Source organism: Lycium barbarum, chromosome 7 (assembly GCF_019175385.1).
Source record: "Lycium barbarum isolate Lr01 chromosome 7, ASM1917538v2, whole genome shotgun sequence".
NCBI classification, from domain to species: Eukaryota; Viridiplantae; Streptophyta; class Magnoliopsida; order Solanales; family Solanaceae; genus Lycium; species Lycium barbarum.
Window position 1 is genome coordinate 115,302,265 of NC_083343.1, and position 22,655 is coordinate 115,324,919.

A 22,655-nucleotide genomic window follows, 5' to 3' on the forward strand; every position below is an offset into this window, starting at 1 on the left:
ATAGTTGGATAAAGTGTACAAGTTATATAGCTTATAGTACAAGCATTCATTGTATGTACAATTTGTAAAGCTTTTGGTACAAGTATTTGATGCTGTGTTCATCCTCATTAGAGACTTATATATAATAGAAATGTGTGGCCCAATTAATGCAAAACCCACAACTAATATTTAATAAAGAATAAATCTCGTCTGTTAGATCGGTTACTTGATGGACATACCGTATTAAGTCAGAACTCCTATAAATTGGTCCTCCCTCCACGGTTACCATAAAAATTCTCTACCTCTTTTCCATTGACTCTTGTGGTAACATAAGGTTAGAGCAAGGAGCTAGAAATCAATTTTAAATTAACGCTTTCGCTCAACTCTGCGATAATATCTTCCGCACCAGGTATGTTCCCTTAACGTCATCTTGTAAGATTATCATGTTCAAGATCCTGGCATGCATTAAATTAATCTAACATGTGGCATCAGAGTCTGGATATTTGAACTGATAATCTTCGTCAAAGAAAAGATTGTAGTGTATTACTGAATTGCTTTCGAAATTACCGTTGTAATGATGTAACAGTCGCTTGGTTTAGCAATATAGGGCCAGCATCACGGTATAAACCGGCCGGCAGCATTACGTTTTGTTTTGAAACCCTTGATTTTGATCTTTAATCATTGGAATGTGTCCATAAATAAAATAAAAAAACTAATGGCATATAATGAAAGGCGTAATTGTGCCTCCGGCGGTTAATGTCAAACCTGCCTTTTGCCTTTTAATTATTGAAACTGGTATTGGCATCAGAATAAAAGGTAGGGTATCTACAATTAAGCTATCAATTCTTTATTCCTTTTGGGCCATCAAGTAATTTAATTTTCGGACCATTTAGAATATTTTGAGCAATTAAGTAGATAAGGCTTACTGTTGAAATTTTTGGGACCTGAATTTGGGCACAATTTTTAAGCTGAACCACAGTCCCATATCATGTGCTAATTGCATTTAATTTCAACGTAATGCAATACATCTTGATTCTAATATGCTGCAATCGTGAAAAGTGTTATTTATATATTTGTTAAAAGAAAACGATTAATGTATGTGCTTACAGTTAATAGTTTGTTAGTCACCAAAGTGGCCAAATTAGAATGTTCAATATTTACACATACATTATCTCCATGATAACTTTATGCATGTATTATGTTTATATAGTTTGTTAGTCACCAAAGTGGCCGAACTAGATTGTTTATGAATTGTACATGCATAAAGTTATTTATTATTTATATTATGTACGTGATTATGGTTTTATAGTTTGTTAGTCACCAAAGTAGCCAAACTAGAATGTTTAAAATGTACGTACATAAGTTACGTATTTATTTTATGCATGTATTAATGTCTATATAGTTTGTTAGTCACCAAAGTGGCCAAACTAATATGTTTGTGAAAGATGTGCATATATAAATATTGTCGTTTGTCCATTAAACTAATGAAATGCCTATAATAGAAAATAGATGCATAAATTGACATTCACTATTGCTAGAACTTAAGGATTAACCCAAAGGTGAATCAATTATTCTATGAATAGTAAAATATAATGAGGTAAATTAATGTTATTAGTCAAATATATATTGTATATCCAAAGATGTCGTATATGTTGGATTAAAAATATTTAATTGCCTATTAAAGATTAAATGGCATTTAAATTATGATAGTGTGTCGCAGTATCTACCCAAAGGAGAATTACGATATACTTTTATTGTTTGCTGAATTCATATTATTGTATCTCTATTTTGCATCTATTCCTCTTCATTCGCTTGCTTCATCTGTTATTGTGTTCAACGGATTGAACTTCTTGAGTGACATGAGCAAGTCCAGTTCCACTTAGGTGTGATGGATCTTGACTTGGCTCTGCTGAAAGAAAACACTTGCTGCTATTAATGATACAGGCAGTGAGGATGAGAAGTCTTTCCATAAATGTCACGACCCTAATTACCGACCGTGCGGGCACCTACTTTATTATCACTAGTAGGGCGAACCCTTACCCGTTAACCCATTAATCATTAGCCAATTTTAACTTCTTTAATCATTTATTAACAATCAATAGATAAGTGAATGAATGACTAAATAAAAGAAGTAAAAAATTAATAGATAATATGCGGAAGTCTTAACTATACACCCCCAAGATCTGAAAGTCATCGTACAAGGACTCTAACTAACAATGTCTAAAGATTGAAGTATATCTCAAATATAATAACACTTAATGTCTGGAATAAAAGTAAACATCTAGAAAGAGAGATCTTCAGGTGGCATGGCATGGGTAGAAGCTCACCCTCGGATCTGATCGAGCAAACTAGCTTCAAGCTAGAGATGTAATCTGGATGAAATCTCTGAAACAGAATATGTACTCAAAAAGGGTGCAGCAAGGTAGTATCAGTACAAACACTATGTACCGATAAGCATCATAGGCCGACTAAGATTAGTTCACACATATAAGTATAAAATCAACAAGATAAACAGATAGACACTTAATACTCAAATCCAAGTCACAGAATATCCCATAACAGAGTCACAACCTAAGATGAAGCTTCTAAACCACAAGTCTGTCTAGTCTCAATAATCTCACTTGGTAAGCACATGCCCAAGTTCCTTCCCTACGTAGAGTCAGTAATCCACAATTTAACTCAGTCAATGATCATATCAATACCACAACAGCCGTTTCAGCTAACACACCAGAATCAGAACTAAACGAGCCATATAATAATGCAGAATAAAATATAACGATGTGCAATGCAAAATATGATGATATGCAATGCAATGTAATGCAATGCCTTGGCCAAATACACACTGTACACACATGCTACTTGTTGACACCCAATTTTGTCCCGTCTTCCCCAAAATATTTATTTACGCTTCTGATATTTTGGCAAACTTTAAAATAATTATTTATATTTTACTATAATTAGCCTCTTATTAATACCGACGTTTCATTTATTAATATTATTATTATTATTATTATTATTATTATTGTCGCTATTATTATTATTATTATTATTATTATTATTATTATTATTATTATTATTATTGTCGCTATTACTATTACCAGTATTTTTATAATTCACATTATAGCATTTCAACATATTTACCATCTTACGCACACGCATCGCATTTATTTTCACACAGTTAAATACTAGTGTTTATTTACTGTTGACTTTCAAAATATTATTGCACAGCTATTACGACGCCATATAATTTTATTTTTTATCCGAGCATTAATAATTACATACTTTATATTAAGTGATATTTTAGCACACATTAGTGTATAGTTATTTAAAATAGATCTTTTGCGCAAATTTAGAAGCCCAAAATAGCACAAGAAGGAATATAATTATTAGTCCAAATTCGAACCCCAATCAACATAAATATTTTCTGATCCCCAGCCCACATTTAATTGACCTAGCCCACTATTTATATACCCGGCCCATACCCGTTTAAATTATACCCGACCCGGCCCAATTATTTGTGTTGATCATTTTCTACCCTAACAGCGCCTCTCTCTTTCTCTTTTTCCTTCACGCCGCACACCCCACCCCTGCCCTCCTCTTTCTCTCTCCCTTCCCCTCCATTTTCAGCCAAACCTTATTCTTCCTTTAGCCACGGACAGATTTGCCTGTCCCATTTTTTGCACTATTTGTCTTTCCCTTCTGCTCACCTACGTGGTTCTGTCGTTTGAAAGGGAGGGCTTTCCCATTTTCGCTTCAAAACGCAAATAATCCTCAAGACCAGAGAAAATCGGTCCATTTTGAGCAAAATCTGACTAGATCACGTGAAATGTCTACAAGTTCGTCCAAATTTTCAAACGGACATTTTTTGGATTCAAGATTCAAACTTGACGCTCTAAAAATCCCGCCCCATTTTTGAACCCCCGAAAACTCTAACAACCTCCTATAAATAATCGTCTTCGGGAAGTGTTAGAGGGGGTTGGGAGCCACACAAAATCTCCTTAAGAAAAAGAGAGTTCATTTCTTGAGTCATCCAGAAACCTAGAGTCCTTTTAGCCGCAGGAGTCCCCGAAAATTAAAGTTTGAAACCCCCTAAAACAAGAGTTCTCTAGCTGCTCAAACTCCCCTTTAAAGATACTAGTTTTAATTTTATTGATATCGTCTAAAAAAAAAAATACTAAGTCTGTTCTATTTTTTCCTTGGGTATTCGTTCGAATCTGAGTGCTTGAGAGCTCGGATTTTGTGTTGTGTCGAGGTAGTTCGGAGACCCTCGCACCCTGTTTGCTGCACCCGAAGAAGGTGCGTTAATTCCCTTCTGTTTATTTTTTCACCCTTTGCGTTTTTTTTAGCTTCTTAATTGTTATGTGTTAACATTAGTTTACTGTCTGCATAATTCAGCACATTACTATGTTAGTTTAGTTTGAAGTTTGTGAAGTATGCTATATGCTGGTGTGATGAGATGAAATATCTATGCCTCTATTTCGCTTAATGGTTAAACAGGTTTCAGTATGATAGGTTAGTTTAATATTGTATATCTTAGGCGTCATAGTCCACTAGGTCGAATATGACTAGTTGTATTGGGTTTGCAGTTGAGTAATTTGAGAATAGCATGAAGATTATTGATTGTTTTCGGCAGCAAGATATGATATCTTTGTGTCTTATGTTTAAGTTAAAAACTTGTTTAAGAGGTTTGCATAGTTGTTTATTTCTTATATAATCTCTTGTATGTGCTATAAGGTTAATAATGTAGAGATTAAGGAATTGAGAAAGAAATCTCTTTGTCTGAGAATCGTTATTGTCTCGCTAAAAGAAAAGAAGTTTATTTGGTTTGTGGCTTTCAGTCATCTTATGGGGAATATTAAAAAAAATGAATGACACGAGCAACCAGTAGGCTTTGCCAGTAATGTTTGTTATGTTCAACTTTGTAAGCACGTAATAGGCTTAAATTTGTATAGAAGGATAAATTGCAATTTCTGAGCTTGTATGTGTCATCTTATCTGTTCCGGTATAAAAAATGAAATATTAAGCCCTGTCACTTCACTTGGCTTGGTTCTGTGATTCGCTGTCCCTGAAGGAGGATATGCATATGTTATGTGATCTTTGTTCTTCTGGTCATGATAAATTCATATACACCTCTGATGTTCAAGAGATAGTTTAAACCGATGCCAATTAGGTGTCATAGTAGAGTCTCGCTCAACTGTCATTGTTAAGCAGTTTGTTTCAGTTATAACAGCAAGTTGACTTTTACACTAGGCAAGAGCAAGTTCATGTTTCTATTCTAGTCATCAGCATTTTATGTAGTATATTAATCGGAATTTAGTTACTGGGAAGCTCTTTTTTCGGTGCAATTATCTGTGTAATTTCTTTATCATGCATATATGTCTGGCCTCGTGGTTTGGCGGTTAAGTACTGTCAAATTAGTGTTGATTCTGTTCTAGCAATCAGTAGTTATATGATTAATAATTGTTTTTTTTTAGCTACTGTTCATATAAAATCCCTTTCCTCTTTGCTGTAACATGTTGGGACAGAGAGATAAGGTTGAGAAAGGGAAATTAGCTCGGTTCTTAGTTAGATTTGGTTGCTAATTGCTGAAGTGAATTAACTAGAGAAAATGACCAATTTGGGTAGTATGTTTCTTTCTGATTTCTAATATGTTGTCCTTTACGTGCTTGTGATTCCAGCTCGATAAGTAATCTTTGAAAAATGTTTCCTTCGTATAAAATGGTATTAGTCACGTATTGTTCTTTTAAGAGTATAGGACCAGATCTGTAGAGCCTGTTGTGTTCCTATTTTCTCGATTTTTACGATTCTTGTATTGCAAGCATGTTATGTTTGATTACGTATATTTATGTATATTACTAATATACTTTCACTGAAACACTTCTTTCCCTTGATGCTTTGCATGAGAGCTATACTTCGACAGTGCGTTAGAAACAGATCCAAATACTGTGGAACTAGAATGCTCCTTTATTCCTGTTTAAGCTTAGCCACTGTCATGCTTTGCTTTTCTTTTCTGGTTCAGTTTAAATCTTTCCTGCAAGTGTACCTTGGCTGAGTCTTGTATATGTTGTCATGTTTTTTATTCGGTCTTGTGTGTGCCCAAAATTGCAAGTATGTTTTGCCTGAGTTTTATCCACGCTAGCTGTTGTAAAATGCATTTTTTTTGCGTGAGTCCTATATGTTATTGCGTGAACAGATATGCCTTATTGAGTGTGTATACATGATGTATACTTAAAATATACACAGAATATACACAATCTACTGATCTATTTTGAATTTATATTCTACATGCTTAACCTTATTCATTGATTAGATATTAATCCTTATCTTTCTTTCTTTGCATGACCACCACATATCGGATTCGTTCTTCTTCCATATTCGGTGTTGGGCTAAAAGCCCAACGAAATCTTCTCCGTGTCCAGCCCATTCGCAGCAGTGCATAAAATCTCTGCTGGGCCGAGGCCCAACATGCAACAAAACAGATCCGCAACAGTCTTTTAAAAATGGCCTGAGCCCATTCCAACAGCATGCACGATCACAGCAGCCCAAAATGGGCTGAGCCCATTTGTTTACATTTCTTGTGCCTCTATTTTATTTTATTGTATTGTTTTGACTAACACTTTATTTTATTTTGTCGCTTAGCTTAGATGACTTATAGGAGAACTTAGTGGGATTTAGTTTTAGTAACGGATAGTTAACTTAAGGAAAATTTAACGGTTAATTCTATAAGTTTCATCCTCTTTATTTTACTTATAGTATTTGTCCTCATTAGAATAATTGATTTTTAACGTGGCTATATACTTTGAGTTAAGGGAAACATGTCTTATTTTACTATCTTAAGAATTAAAACGTCACTATATTCGTATAATATAAGTTTGCCCCAAGATTAAAATAGCTAGGTCTTCTCTTAAAAGTTTTTTGCTTATATGCAAATCATCATATTTTGCAAATCTTATTTTTAAATAGTACTATTATTTAAAACCTTAGCAATATTTATAAGTTTATTCTAAACAGTATTCAAAGTCTCTTCTTATACAAATTATTATATTTTCTATAAGTCTTTATTTTAGATAGCGTTATTATATTTAAAAGCCTTAACAACAATTGAAAGTCTTATTTCAAAATATCATCTAAAGTTTCTTTTATGCAAATTATTATATTTTTATACAAGTCTTATTCTAAAATAGCGTTACTATTTTCACTCAAAGTTTTAGCAGCATTTTTAAGTCTCATTTTAAAAGCATTTCCTTCATGCAAATTACTAATATTTTTTCTACAAGTTAGTTTAAATGGTGTTATTATATTTCCTTTAAAACCTTAATAATATTTACAAACTATTTTCTTAAAATTTAAGCATTATATTTAACCTTAATTAATTAACTTAAGTTTGGTCGGATAACCGTAGTTACGGATCCTAGAGGATGCCTAACTCCTTTCCTTTGGGATAATTAGAACTCTTACCTAGAATTGAAAATTAAGCAGACCATTAATGGAGGTTTAGTTAGCTTTATCTTAGTTAATAATTAGGTGCCCTAATTTACCTTAAAATCAATTTGGTGGCGACTCCTTAAAAGCAAAAATAGGAATTTCCAATATGTTGTACTCTAATTTAACCCGTTTAAAATGGGGTATAACACTACTGATGTCATAGCTCAGTAGTCATGACCTGCAGGGGACCCATTGTATCCATGTACCCTCGTTCCGAATCCACTCCTCGGACCCGAGTCATAAATCCTCCGCCTCGGAAATAACCTCAGTCGCGACCATATCAATATACCTCTCGTCTCCGGAGCGGACCTCGGGCCACGAGCCCATAATTCAGGTCACATTTGTGCCTTTTCATATATATATGTACCACTCGTTTCCGGAATGAACCTCGGACCACGAGCTCACAACTAGCTTCAAATAACATCACCGATTCAACAAGAAGATTATATTAACTTCTTCACTAATTACACATCACAATGTATATCTCAATGTTTTTCAGTTCATTAGTATGTATGGACTATGAACAATTAACAATATCAATGTCAACACAAGGCATCATGCCACTAGTCTTCCAAACCATTTCCATCGTGTATGAGCGTATGGATGCATAAATGAGTGTAAACGTGGTAAATCAATGCAAACCAATAAAGCAACAGTGAAGGTACAAGTCACAAAGCCACAAGTCATATCAAGACTTGGATCAACTCAGCCATGAAATGAGTTATACAAACCGTCTCAACCAACATAATATTCTATGTCCCTCTTTACTTCCACATGTAGCAAGTACGCCTCACAACTAAGTCTTGTATCACCAAGAAGCTGCACTCTTCTATATATTATCATCAACAGTAAATCATACATCAAGTATTCATCTACGTACTATCGTAAATATATAAACCACAATTCAGGTCTAAACTTAGTATCCTTCCTTTCTCCGATAATATGCGTCACAATAAGAGAGAACTAAGTGCAACACGACAATTTAGGCAATAAGTCTAATCACAATAACAGGGCAACAAGCCACCATCAATAATAATCAACCTAGTAGAGATTCATCCCGAATCACCACAGTATGAATACAACTACACCTCATATTTCAATACATAACGTAATGGCGACGAGCCCACAAAATCAGAAGTCATACCAACCTAGCTAATATCCAACCAAAACACCATGTCCGAAAAAATAATCATGCTTTCTCCCGTCAATTCTACACAATACATACGTTTCGCTAATCAAAGTCTAATTAACGTAAGCCATAACCTACCTGGAATGCAGAACAGGAGCCACAAACTACTCCACATAAGCCTTCTATTTTCGAAGCGCCTCATAACGATCAAAGTCTAACAATATGATGCTAAGTAAGCAACAAACCATGTATTTAAACAAGAAAAACAATTTGGAGAAGAAGACCCGCTTACTTCTACCCTCTTCAATGGATGAAACCATTCTTTAATGGTAAATTTATCGTAACTTCTATCTCTTCAATCATTAACCTTCAATCCATGGGTTTCTAATCAATTTACCCTTTCAAATAGATTTTAGGATAAAATTTCCATTTTTATTAGAACCCTAAGTCTCAACGTGCAATTTCAACCATAAGAAATCAAATTCCCTTCCTAGAAAGTGATAATCTATACTCCTAGATGATTAATTAACAACAAAATCAACAACCCACCAATTATTTAAGGGTTTACTAATTCTAGGGTTCTAGGATTTTCACCCACCATTGATGGACTTTAAAACAATCATGGAACTTAAAAAAAAAAAAGGAAAATGAACAAATAAAGATGGGGACTTACCCTCCAAGATGCTTTCACCAAAGAATGGAATGAATTTTGCCTCTTTCTCTCTTGAAAAATAACTTTGGGGTCTTGGGAATAATGGTTCAGAGTTAAAATATAAAAATAGGGAATTCTTCCCCCGTCGGTCGCTATAGCGGTCACCATGGCCAAACGCGATGATTCTTTGTCCTATAGCTTCTTAATTTTGATATGGATCTAATGGTTCAAAACTCACCCAAAAAAAGGTCGGAAGATCAATATGGAGCCATTTCTATCCACAGACCTCCAGCGAAAACATCGAATACTAGCACGACAAAACCCAAACCCATCTGAAACTCTTTGGAACCTCCACAAAAGTTGTGGAAAAGTTAAAAATCATCATATTAACATGTTGGAACTTCTAAAACATTGACACGGGGTCATCCTAACCCGACATTGGTCATGATCAACTCTAACTCGTCAACTTAACTAGTTTCTTCATCAATGACTCAATTTACACTCGAACCTTGCGGAAACCAACCCAATGACTTCATTAGTTCATAAATCATACTAATGGGACTTGGAGAAGGGTCAACAAGGTTAAATGGATCAAAAAACTATAACGACTAAATGGGTCGTTATAATAAAGCATGGGAACGCTCTAACAAATTGAGCCTTATGTTTATGCGAATGACTATTGCTAATAATATTATTTAGTACTATTATATAGATAGAAAGTTCCAGGGAATACCTGAAGTTTGTGGAAGTACGTTTTGGTTCTGTTGATAAGTCTCTCACTGGTACACTAATAGCTGAACTCACGACCATGAAGTTTGATGGGTCGCGTAGTATGTAAAATCATGTCATCTAGATAACTAATATTGCAACAAGACTTCAGACCTTGGGCATGAAGGCAGATGACACCTTCTTGATTCAGTTTATTCTGAATTTATTGCCTCTTGAGTATGGACAATTCGAAATTAACTACTTTTAAGATTGAGTAGAATGTTAGTGAATTGTAAAGCATGCTTATTCAGGAGTAATCAAGACTTAAGAAACAAAGAAGTCATTCCATTAACCTCGTCGATCAAGGAGGTGGTAAAGGACTTAAATGAAGGCCAACAAGTTCAAGAAGAAAGCACCTACTAATGTTTCACAGGATGCTAAGAAGGAACAAAAGGCAGATGTGTGTCCTTTCTTGTGATAAGGAAGGACACTATCAGAAAGATTGCCTGCACGTAAAATTTGACTCGTAAAGAAAGATACTTTTAGTGTTTTTGTATGTTTCGAATCAAATTTAGTAGATGTTCCTAATAATACTTGGTGGCTCGATTCTGGTGCAACTACTCATGTATCCACTATGTTGCAGTGATTCATTTTGATCCAAACCACAAATCCAAATAAGAATTTCTTGTTCATGAAGAATTGTATAAAGATTCCAATTGAAGGCATAAAGACTTATCGTTTGATCTTCGAGACTAGACATCACCTTTATCTATTACGGACTCCTTATATTCCTTCAATTTTAGGAATTTGATTTCTCTTTGTAAGACTTGATGTTTTGGATTTGATTTTTAGTTTGGACATGGATGTTTCAACATATATAAGAATACTATTCTTTATAACTTTGGTGTTCTTATTGTTGGTTTATTTAAATTGAGACTCGCCAATGTTTTTCTGAATCCTTTCTTACTCTTCATCAAAATGTTGGAATTAAACGTAGTGACTCCTTATATTCCTTCAATTTTAGGAATTTGATTTCTCTTTGTAAGACTTGATGTTTTGGATTTGATTTTTAGTTTGGACATGGATGTTTCAACATATATAAGAATACTATTCTTTATAACTTTGGTGTTCTTATTGTTGGTTTATTTAAATTGAGACTCGCCAATGTTTTTCTGAATCCTTTCTTACTCTTCATCAAAATGTTGGAATTAAACGTAGTTCACTAGATAAAAATTCTGCTTACTTGTGGCACAGAGTTTTGGATCATATATCCAAAGAAATATTAGTAAAGAATGAGATTCTCTCGAATCTGGATTTTACTGATCTTGATATATGTTTGGATTTTATTAAGGGAAAGCAAACCAAGCATAGTAAGAAAGGTGCCACAAGAAGCATCTTGAAATTATACACACATATATTTGCGAACCATTTGATGTTCCATCTTTTTGTGGAGAGAATATTTTATCACTTTTATCGATAATTTTTCATGTTATGGATATATTTATTTGTTGAAAGAAAATCTCTAGCAATGGGCGCTCTCAAAGTGTACGTCAATGAGGTTGAAAAGCAACTTGATAAAAAGGTGAAAGTCATTAGTTCAGATAGAGGTGGTGAATATTATGGGAAATATAACGAATCAGGAAAGTATCCAGGTCCATTTGCAAAGTTTCTCGAGAAATATGTCATATGTGCACAATATACTATGCCAGAAACACCTCAACAAAATGGGGTTGTAGAAAGCCATAATTGAACAGTTATGGATATGGTTAGGAGTATGTCAAGTAATTCCTCATTACCCAAATCTTTGTGGATGTACGCTCTTAGTACCGCTGTGTATTTATTAAACAGGATTCCTAGTAAGGCAATTCCAAGGACTCATTTTGAACCGTGGAGGGAAAGGAAACCTAGTTTAAGGCACTTGCATGTTTGGTGTTGCCCAGCAGAGGCTAGAATTTATAATCCGCATGACTAGAAAATAGATTCTCGAACAATAAGTGGTTACTTTATTGTTTACCCAGAGAAATCTAAAGGGTATAGGTTTTACAATCCAAACCATAGCTCAAAAGTTGTTGAAACTGATAATGCAAGATTCATTGAAAATGGTGAGGTTAGTGGGAGTGTCGAACAACAAAGTGTGGAAATAATAATGTTCCATTTCCCATGAATGTGCCTACTTCCACATCATTTGAATGAAACACTCCAGGAAGGAACTAACTCACGAATATCTGACACAAATTAACCACAAAGAATGTCATTAAGAAAATCGGCTATTCAAGATGATTACGTGGTTTATTTACAAGATTCATATTTTAACATTGGACTTATAAAGATTCGGTTTATTTTTCACAAGCCATAGAAAGTACTGAGTCTGATACATGAATTGATCCCATTAAAGAAGATTTAAAATCCATGGATACAACAAAGTCTGGGATCTCGTTAAATTGCCAGAAAGTTCTAAAAGAATCGATTGTAGATGGGTCATTAATACCAAATGTGATTAAATTGGCAATATTGAATGATGTAAAGCCAGACTTGTTCCCAAGGATTATACTCAGAAAGGAGGCATTGATTATAAAGAGACCTTTTCATTGGTCTCAAAGAAAGACTCGTTAAGAATTTTATTATGATTTTGGTGGATCATTATGATTTAGAGTTACACCAAATGGATGTGAAAACTGCCTTTCTTAATGGAGACCTCGAGGAGGAAGTTTATATAGACCAACAAAAAGGTTTCAAAATTAAAGAAAAGATCAGATGGTGTGTTAATGAAAAGAGTCAATGTATTGGCTTAAATATATCTGATGACTATGGTATATTAAGTTTAATAATACTGTAGTATATTTTGGATTTAAGAAAAGTATCGTTAATAGGTGAATATACCAGAAGATCAATGGGAGTATGTTTATATTTTAACCCATATGTTGATAATATATAATTTGCTGCTAATTATTTGATGATTTTGCATGAAATTTACTCTCAAAGAATTTTTAAGTGAAAGATACAAGTGAGGCATCCTTTTGACATGAATGAAATATTTCATAATAAGTCAAATTAATTGATGGATTGTCTTAGAAATTGTGTCTCTTAAAACCCTAGAGAGATTGCATAAATTTTCACCTATAATTTGATAATGAAAAGATGCATAAAGTGTTGTGGTATCCAAAAGGAAAAAGCAATAAATGTTTATGTGTGTGAGATCCAATATAATGAAAGTTGATTGGATACTTGGAGTCAGTTTTATCAAATATTTTGACAGATAGAAATAACAAATTAAGTCGCACTTTAATATTTGTTCCTATTATGTGGAGGAACAATAATGTGGAATAATGTTAAGTAAACTGTCATTATACTATCATGAATGGAAGGGAAATTTGTGACATTATGTTTGAAGTCACTATTCGCGTTTATGATTGTAGAGCTTTATTTCAGGACTGGGGATTGTCGATGCCATTACCAAGCCACTGAAACTTATGATAATTAGTTTGCAATACTGTTCTTCTCTAAGAATGACAAATACTCTAAAGGTACCATACTTTTGAAAATAAAAGTACTTTGTCATTAAAGAGAAGATTCAGAAACAAAGAGTGTCTATTAAAATGATCTCATGATTGTAGATCTATTGATGAAAGTTGTCAACCAAAGACATTTAAAGGATATGTACATATAATGAGTCTTGGTTGTACTTATGACTGATGCACTTACGATGTTTTGGCACTCTGAGCTCAATTATGTGTTTCTGATATACATTAATGAATTTCCTGTTTTTCATAAGGGTGTCCACATTATTATTTTGAGATATTATTGGATAAGTCTCATGAGATATTATTGTGGACCATAATGGTTACATATTTTATAGCTTATGAACCTGGTATGATAAGTCGCTAATGTTGTAGTATATGGAAGAGAGTATGTAGCACAAAATTATGTATAGCCGCCATAACTTACATGAGTGGTTTGTCATATTATGGTATGTATGATGGACATTATAGAAGAGATTTATTTTATGCGCAACTAATGTTTATGTCATTAATATTGATGTTATGTGGTCATTGGGCCAAGTGGGAGAATGTTAAGACTTTTATTAATTTATGTGTGGCCCAATTAATGCAAAGCCCATAACTAATATTTAATAAAGAATAAATCTCGTCCGTTAGATCTGTTACTTGATTGACGTACCGTATTAAGTCAGAACTCCTATAAATTAGTCCTCCCTCCACCCATTAGGGTTACCACAAAAATTCTGTACATCTTTTTCATCACTAACTGTTGTGGTAACATTAGGCTAGGGCAAGGAGGTAGAAAACAATTTCAAATTAATGCTTCCGCTTTTCTCTGCGATAATGTCTTCTGCACCAGGTATGTTCCCTTAACGTCATCTTGTAAGATTATCATGTTTAAGGTCTTAGTATGCATTAAATTAATCTTACATGCAACTTCAAAAGAACAAAGGAAGAGAGAAGACACTATGATTATAACATGCATAGACTAAAGTGTACTCCAAAAGAATTTGACTTGTTAATAATACTTTTCTCTAACTAAGCCTTCTTCGATGACCGATCACTTTTTAGCATATTCAAGTAAAGCCTATATCTATGTATGTGTAAATACTAAAACTTCGAATCCAGTAATTCAAGATTAGTGAGTTCTGTGGCATCTGAATTATAAAGTTCAAATTCTATTTCCTCCTTTGTCATGGCATATCTATAAGTAGCATCATTAAAGGTAAAACAAGAACGTGGGAATTAAAGCTTATTAAATATAAACAAATGTATTTCTTAACAAATAAGACACAAAAATGAAAATGGTAGAGTATTTGGTAATCTGTGGGTTCCAGAACGACTAAAAAGGTCCAAGTCATTGGCTTATTGGTGCCATTTTTTCCAAAGAAATTTAGGTGATTTTTCATCTAATGCTTTCACCAGTAAGGACATGACACCTATTTTTTGGTCAAAGTAGAATTTTGTTTATACATGAACGTTTTTATTATAGAGATTGACCTGTCTAAGATACATACATTGTATCAAGAAAATCATTTTCAAAAGCAAAACACAAGAAGAGTAAAGAGTACATATCATAAAGCTTTAACCTTCCAAAAACATCTAACTTACTTCCGTATTTCACTTTGTTTTTATACAAGAACGTTTTTATTATAGAGATTGACTTGTCTAAGATACATACATAATATCTATCTTGAGATCTAAGATTTTAAAGTTAATGAAGCTATTAAAGAAAGTGATCCTTTAAAATTATGTGATCAAAACACAGTCTATTTTTATTATACTTAACAATTAAAAGAAGCCTGAGGAAGTATATGTCTTGAAAACGGGCCTTTTTTTGGGTGCTATTTAAATTTTGCCCCTCATATTTGTGGTCTTTAAATTTTGCCCTTCGGTTAAAACCCATAGGTTCTGGGTTTGAACCCCCGTTCAGTCAAAATTTAATTTTTTTTTGCAAAACAGAGTTTAAATTTCGCTATGCCCCCTCCAGCAGACTTTTAGTCATGTTTAACTAAAAGTCTGCCGGAGGGGGCAGACTTTGCCTTAAAGCATATATACGTATTTTTTTTTAACTTTTCAAGGTAAACTTTTAGTAATGCCCCCATAAAACATAACTAAAAGTATGCCCCATAAGGCGTAAGTTTTCCTTAAGGCATAACTAAAAGTTTGCCTTATAAGACAAAGTTTAAATTTTGCTATGCCCCCTCCGGCAGACTTTTAGTTGTGTTTAACTAGAAGTCTGCCGGAGGGGGCAGACTTTTAGTTGTGTTTAACTAAAAGTCTGCCCCCTCCGGCAGACTTTGCCTTGAAGCATATATATATATATATATATATATATATATATATATATTTACTTTTCAAGGTAAACTTTTAGTTATGCCTTAACTAAAAAGTGTGCCCCAAAGACATAACTAAAAGTATGCCCATAAGGCGGAACTTTTCCTTAAGGCATAACTTAAACTTTGCCTTATAAGGCAAAGTCTATGCCTTATAAGGCAAAGTCTATGCCTTATGGGGCATCATTTTGTTATGCCTTAACTAAACTTCTACCCCATAAGACATAACTAAACTATGTTTTAGGAAAAATTCTGCCTTATGGGGCAGACTTTTAGTTATGCCGGATCCGACATAACTTTAGATTTTCCTTAAAGATTGTATGCTGGATCCGGCATACACTCCCCAGTCCTGCCTGGCGAAATTATTTTTTTATTTTATGCCTGAGCGGGGGTTCGAACCCAGAACTTCATGTATTCGCCCAACTTTCCAAGCAAAGGGCAAAACTTAAAGACCACAAATTTGAAGGGCAAAATTTAAAGACCACCACAAAAGAAGGACAATCCGCGAAAAAAATGCTTGAAAACTAAGGTTCGAAATCTTCTTGCCTAAGCATTTAGAAGGGCCTAAAGCTATATGGACCCGGACTGTGGACATGCCCAGAAAGTTTGGTATTTCTGTTTCAGAACTAAAGTAGACTTTAGAAAGACAAAAAAAAAAAAAAAAACTATTTAATCATGTATTTCTTTCTTTCAAGAAAAATCAAAAAGGTAGTCAAATTTAATCACTTTGACTAACATGAAGCTTGTTTTGTTTAGTTAAAATGGAAACGTGTCTACTTACATAAACAAGTAAGCCATATTCTAGGTACGAGATCATACTTATCACTAGTTCATTCACTATTCTAGTCTTAGACCTGCGAGAGCGTTCCAACGAAATTGATAGCCTAAAGCAAAATCTTTATAAGAGACCTTAAATTTACTTAATAAAACTTTATATATTCTTATGCTGACTCTTTGTTTGGTCGTTTTTTTTTTTTTTTTTTTTTGGTACTGACGATACACCTGTTGGGAATTTAAAGTCACCAAGTAGTGAGCTTTAAAGATGAAGTGTGGATTTGGAAATTGAGGGAAACAAAATTGGAGGGAAATTGAAATTTTGGAAATGTAACTTTTCCAAGCGAGCATTCTCCCACATTGGTGGTGGCAGGTGATATGTATGTGCTTATATAGAGAAACACTTCTTCTAGCTCTTAAAGAGTTGAGAAGAGGGACTCCCCTCGCGCCGTCGTCATCGCTCGGCTCGGCTTCGGCTTCGGCTTCGGCTTCGGCTTCGGCTTCGGCTTCGGCTTTGGATTTGTGATATGATCGATTGATAATCTTTTGAAGAATATAAAAACATCATCGAGTAATTTTGGCTTTCAGTTCGAAGATATAAAGATTTATTAATGTTTGAATTTCGGTTTGAAGATATAAAACCTTCACCGATTTTGTTTGTGTTTGTCAACAGAAATGGGAGACCTAACTCCAAATCTGAATGCTACTGCTACTGTCACACCAACTCCGGTGGTTGGCTTTACAAGCAATGTTGCCTCCTCCAGTCGTGCTGCAGCGGCACCGGCTCCGGCAGAAAAGCCCGAAAAATTCTCCGGGATTGATTTCAAACGATGGCAACAAAAGATGTTCTTTTATTTAACAACTTTAAGTCTACAAATGTTCATTAAGGAAGAAGTTCCGGTTCAACCCGAATCAACTCCTAAAGATGAACGCTTCATTGTGATTGAGGCTTGGAAGCAATCGAATTTTTTTGTGTAAGAATCATATACATAGCGGACTGGAGGATGATCTTTACACTGACTATAGTAATGTGGGAACTTCGAAAGAACTATGGGGTGCGTTGGAAAAGTAATATAAAACTGAGGATGCCGAATTAAAAAAGTTTATTGCCACCAAGTTCCTGGACTACAAAATGGTAGATGGCAAGTCTGTTGTTACTCAAGTTCAAGAGTTGTAGGTTATATCATCCACGATCTCCTGACTGAAGGTTTGGTGACTAGTGGCGCCTTTCAAGTTATGGCAGTAATAGAGAAGTTGCCTCCTTTATGAAAGGACTTCAAAAATTACTTGAAACACAAACGAAAGGAGATGACGCTCGAAGATCTCATCGTTCGGTTGAGAATCGAGGAAGATAACAAGGCGGAAGAAAAGAAGGCTAGTGGGAAATCAGCAATAGGGGGAGCACAAATTGTTGAAACTCCTCCAGGGGAGCACATATTGTTGAAACTACTCCAACGAATCCTAAAAAGAGGGAAAAGGCATCAGGACCAAGGAACTATCCCGACAAGAAGAGATTCAAGGAAACTGCCACAATTGTGGAAAAATCGGACACAAAGCTGTAGATTGTCGTGCTTCGAAGAAGGAAAAGAAAAAGGGTCAAGCTAATATGAGTGAAACAAATGAGGAAGTTGATGACTTGTGCGCTATGTTGTCTGAGTGCAACCTCGTGAGAAATCCTAAAGAGTGGTGGATCGATTCTGGCGCCACTCGCCACATTTGTGTTGTTAGAGAAACATTCGCTTCATATGCTTCTGTCGGACCCGACCAACATATTTTTATGGGATATTGTGCAACAGCCAAGATTGAAGGTTATGGAAAGATATTTCTGAAAATGGCTTCTGGCAAGGTGGTGACTCTCAAAAACGTTTGTCATGTTCCTGAAATTAGGAAAAAATTAGTCTCGATCGGACTTCTAGTGAAGAACAGTTTTAAGTGTGTTTATGTTTGAGATAAAGTTGTAGTAAGTAAGAACGAGATGTACATAGGAAAAGGTTACCTTGCAGAGGGCCTTTTCAAATTGAATGTAATGGTCGTTGATAATAATAAAATTCCAGCTTCGTCTTACTTACTTGAGTGAAATGATTTATGGCATTACCATTTAGGACATGTCAATCATAAAACCTTGCGAAAAATGATTAATTTGGATGTATTGCCTAAATTTGAATGCGATAATTTAAAATGTCAAATCCATGTGGAAGCAAAGTATGCAAAACATCCTTACAAGTCAATTGAAAGGAATTCAAATCCTTTAGACTTAATTCACACATATATATGTGACATGAAGTCAACTCCATCTCGCAGTAGAAAGAAGTATTTCATTACTTTCATTGACGACAACACTCGTTACTGCTATTTTTATTTACTTAATAGTAAAGATGAAGCAATTGAAGCATTCAGGCAATACAAAAGTGAAGTTGAGATTCAACTTAACAAAAAAATTAAAGTGATAAGGAGTGATACGGGCGGCGAATATGAATCTCCTTTTGAAGAAATTTGTTTGGCATATGGCATTATTCACCAAATAACAGCCCCTTACTCTCCACAATCCAATGGGATTGCAGAAAGAAAAAATAGAACATTAAAGGAGATGATGAATGTCTTACTGTTAAGTTCTGGTTTACCCCAAAACTTGTGGGGCAAGCTATTCTTACGGGCAATAGAATACTTAACTGAGTTCCCCATAGAAAAACACAATCCATTCCATATGAGAGATGGAAAGGAAGAAATCCCAGCTTGAAATACTTCAAAGTGTGGGGTTGTTGATAACGTCCAAATCCACTCCTCAATAAGAAAGTGTACACGGTCGTCGTAATATAATTTATCCAACTATGAGTTGGGGTCGAATCCACAGGGAACAATATAAAGGCAATTGTGAAAGTAAAGGATTTATCACCAACTACGCTAAGCCAAACACTTTTTCAATATTTGATATTTTTTATTTAAAAACTAATAAAGATAAAACTAACTAGAAAGCGGGTAAAGTGATCAATGGACTCACAAGTAAAGGAAAACAAGAGAAATTACTCTCAAGTAACGATCCAATGTATTTTACAATTTTACAACTAAGAGCGAGTTTATGTTAATAGATAATGATTTCTAAAATCTCATTGAAAGTCTTCCAACCAAATCAACGAATTTCACTCTAAGCTTTTCCAAGCCTTAGAGTGTGATATTAAGCACAATCAATTTAATCTCAAGTTAACTATCCTATTCGTAGCTCAAGTTATCAGATGAGGTTTAAAGCCTCAAATCCTTGCTATTTACTCTTTTCCTAACCCTTAACTCTCTTTTCCAAGCAAAGTAAAGGTAACTAGGCACAATTAATGTTTGCAACCATTAAGAGACATGAAAATTGAAGAATAAATAGAGAAACATTAACCCATTTCATTAGAAATAAAAATCATTCAATACATAAGCATAACAAGAGATATAATCCAACTTTGCAAATGAAGATGTCCGAAAACAAGATCAAAGTGATGGAATAAAATGCGACACACTTAGATATACACTTAGTATTACTGATCCTAATTAATTTATTTTGCTATATTATTTATTGTCCCCGAGATACTCACTGAATACCCAGTACTCAGGTATACCGTTGTTGTTTTTGATGGTATGTTAGGTAACATTGAAGAGCAGGTTTGTGACGCGCCGACGACTTAGGGGAACTTGCTACTCCTCGAGATCTTTCGGTGACCCCACATGCTTGTTCGCGGGGCATCTCTCTATATTATATTTCATTTACTTAGATTGTTGGGCTGCGTCCCGAGACTTTAGACACTCTTTGTTTCGTAGAAGCTCCTTAGATGGTTGTTGAACTATATGGGTAGTGTTGTGGATGTTTTTCCATGATTTTTGGGGCATGTTGACACGTATTATTTAAGTATGGATTTAGACTTCCGCTGTTTCGTTTTAATGAGCATGACTTTACCTTAGATACTTGCTAAGGCTGTGTCTTTTACTTATTAGACAAATCGCTGATTTTGAAAGTATTAAACGTTTTCCATATCTGATGAGGTTCTTCCGATGTTGTCCATGACCTCGGATGCCGGTCACGTCTAGGGTGGATTTTAGGGATTGACACAAATGATAGATCAACAAAGAACAAAAGGTTAAAGCTTGTAACATGGTTGCCAAAGAAAAAGTTAAAGACTCAAAAGAGATTGACTAGGGAAATTATGCAAGTGTAGGAAATGTAAGGCACAAAAACGGTCCAAGGAAGGCCTAACATCATTTTTCAAACCAAATTAGTCTAGGATTTCGCCTTGAAACACATTTCGAGCAAGTTCTAGACCACAAGTAATGCAAAAGAACTCACTAATAAACCTCACTACACATGACACATGAAAACTCAAGTAGAAGATGTATCCAAAATCCAATTGAAACAAATGAACTCAAAAAGTCACTTCTAATCCAAATAGACTAATTAGTGAAAGAAAGAGCTAAAAATTGAGTCTAAAGGTCACAACAAGAATCATTACTTCAATCATTTTTTTTTTCAAAGATCAAAAATTCATATGCCAAAGATTAAGTCATGTTGGTACCAAGCAAGCCACACATAGGCCGAGAGAATAAAAAAAGTCACAACCAACACCTATTATATAAAGAAACTAAAAAAAACTAATACTAACTAAAAAGAGTCATTCTACCAAATTATCATTTTTCATATGACAAATCACACCCAATCACAAAAATATTCATTAAAATAAAGCCTCCCCAACTTAAAATATTAGCATTGTCGTCAATGCAACTAACAATAAAAGCAAAGTAAGAGGAACTCCCTGAGAAAGAAATGGCATTTAACCAAAGTGGCAACCTCATTTCGGGCATATCATTCTGCAAGATGGAATCTTTGAAAAATGGTGTTTGGTGCATCCGATTCTCATCCAGCTTTTCATCATCAAATTAATATTAGCAGAGTATATTTCATATTGCATTATACTCCTCCACAAACAAGGCCTGCAAGAAAATAAAGTCACCCCAATAGTTGAAAAGATCTCTCGGTTTGGAATGCCATTCTTATCGTATTCCAGAATCCCATCTCCTGAAACCTTGAGCTTTTCATCTTCAAATTCTTTCACCCCCAATCATGTAGAATATACTGATAATAACCAATCACCCAAGTAAGCGTTCACCAAAAAAGATCTCATCACAAGATGGTCCCAAACAGTAATTTTCAGTGCATCTCATCACATAAAGCTTCACCACAACGTTAATTGTCTTCAAGACAACATATGAATCTCTCAAGAGGAGTGTTTGACGCATAGGCAATCAAGAAAATATTCAGCAAACAAATAAAATCACTTCCATGATAGTCCCTTTTCATCAAATTTTTAGCATGTACACACTGCCATTACTTGTCTCAAACATCAACAATGTGTTTTAGGAAATTATCCTAACCAACATTATCATTAATTAGCACAAAGTGTTAACCTAACCATTACCATAGAGAAACCAACATGATTCTTTTCATTCAGCTTCGTGCAAACACAGAAAATCTACTAGGGAACAAGCCACGATGAAAAATCGCAAGCCTAGCTACACTTTGATACCCAAAAGAGTGCCTTTTTCAATAGTTGCAATGTATAGCTCGAGCAATCTGTATAAAAAACTTTGAAATCAACCCGAATTAACCCGCACTTACTTCTTCACATTTCCTAGTATCGTTCGGTTACTCAGACTTCACCAGTGAATGAAATCGTCTCTCCAATTTTGTGCATCTTTTACACTATGCAACAACTCCAACACCCTAAATTCGATTCAAATCAATTCCAAAAATTATGAAACTTTGCAGATTAGTCAAAAATAATATACTAAGCTATTCTAAAAAATAAAATTTCAAAAACGACTTAAATTTTTGAAAACGATGGGTTGCCTCCCACCAAGCGCCGCTTTTAACGTCGTGACACGACATGGATCAATTTTACCACTTTTCGCTCCACTTGGAGGATATGAATTTGTAACGACCTGCTTGTTCGTTACCTTTTCGCACTTTTTGACCTTTCCCCCAGCTTGTTAGCTCACTTTTGACCCGAGGGGACCGTTGACACGCTTTTCAAGGTGTTCGGAGTTGATTTGGATGACTTTTTGGGAAA

The 22,655-nt window shown here is 34.6% G+C and overlaps 1 long non-coding RNA gene across 1 annotated transcript; it reads left to right on the top strand.

The window, feature by feature from the left end:
* The first annotated feature begins 3,555 nt into the window (after positions 1-3,555).
* Positions 3,556-18,639, top strand: LOC132603906 (uncharacterized). Its single transcript, XR_009568569.1, has 2 exons — positions 3,556-4,275; positions 17,234-18,639. It is a non-coding gene; the product is annotated as an uncharacterized LOC132603906 (long non-coding RNA).
* The last annotated feature ends 4,016 nt before the right edge of the window (positions 18,640-22,655 follow it).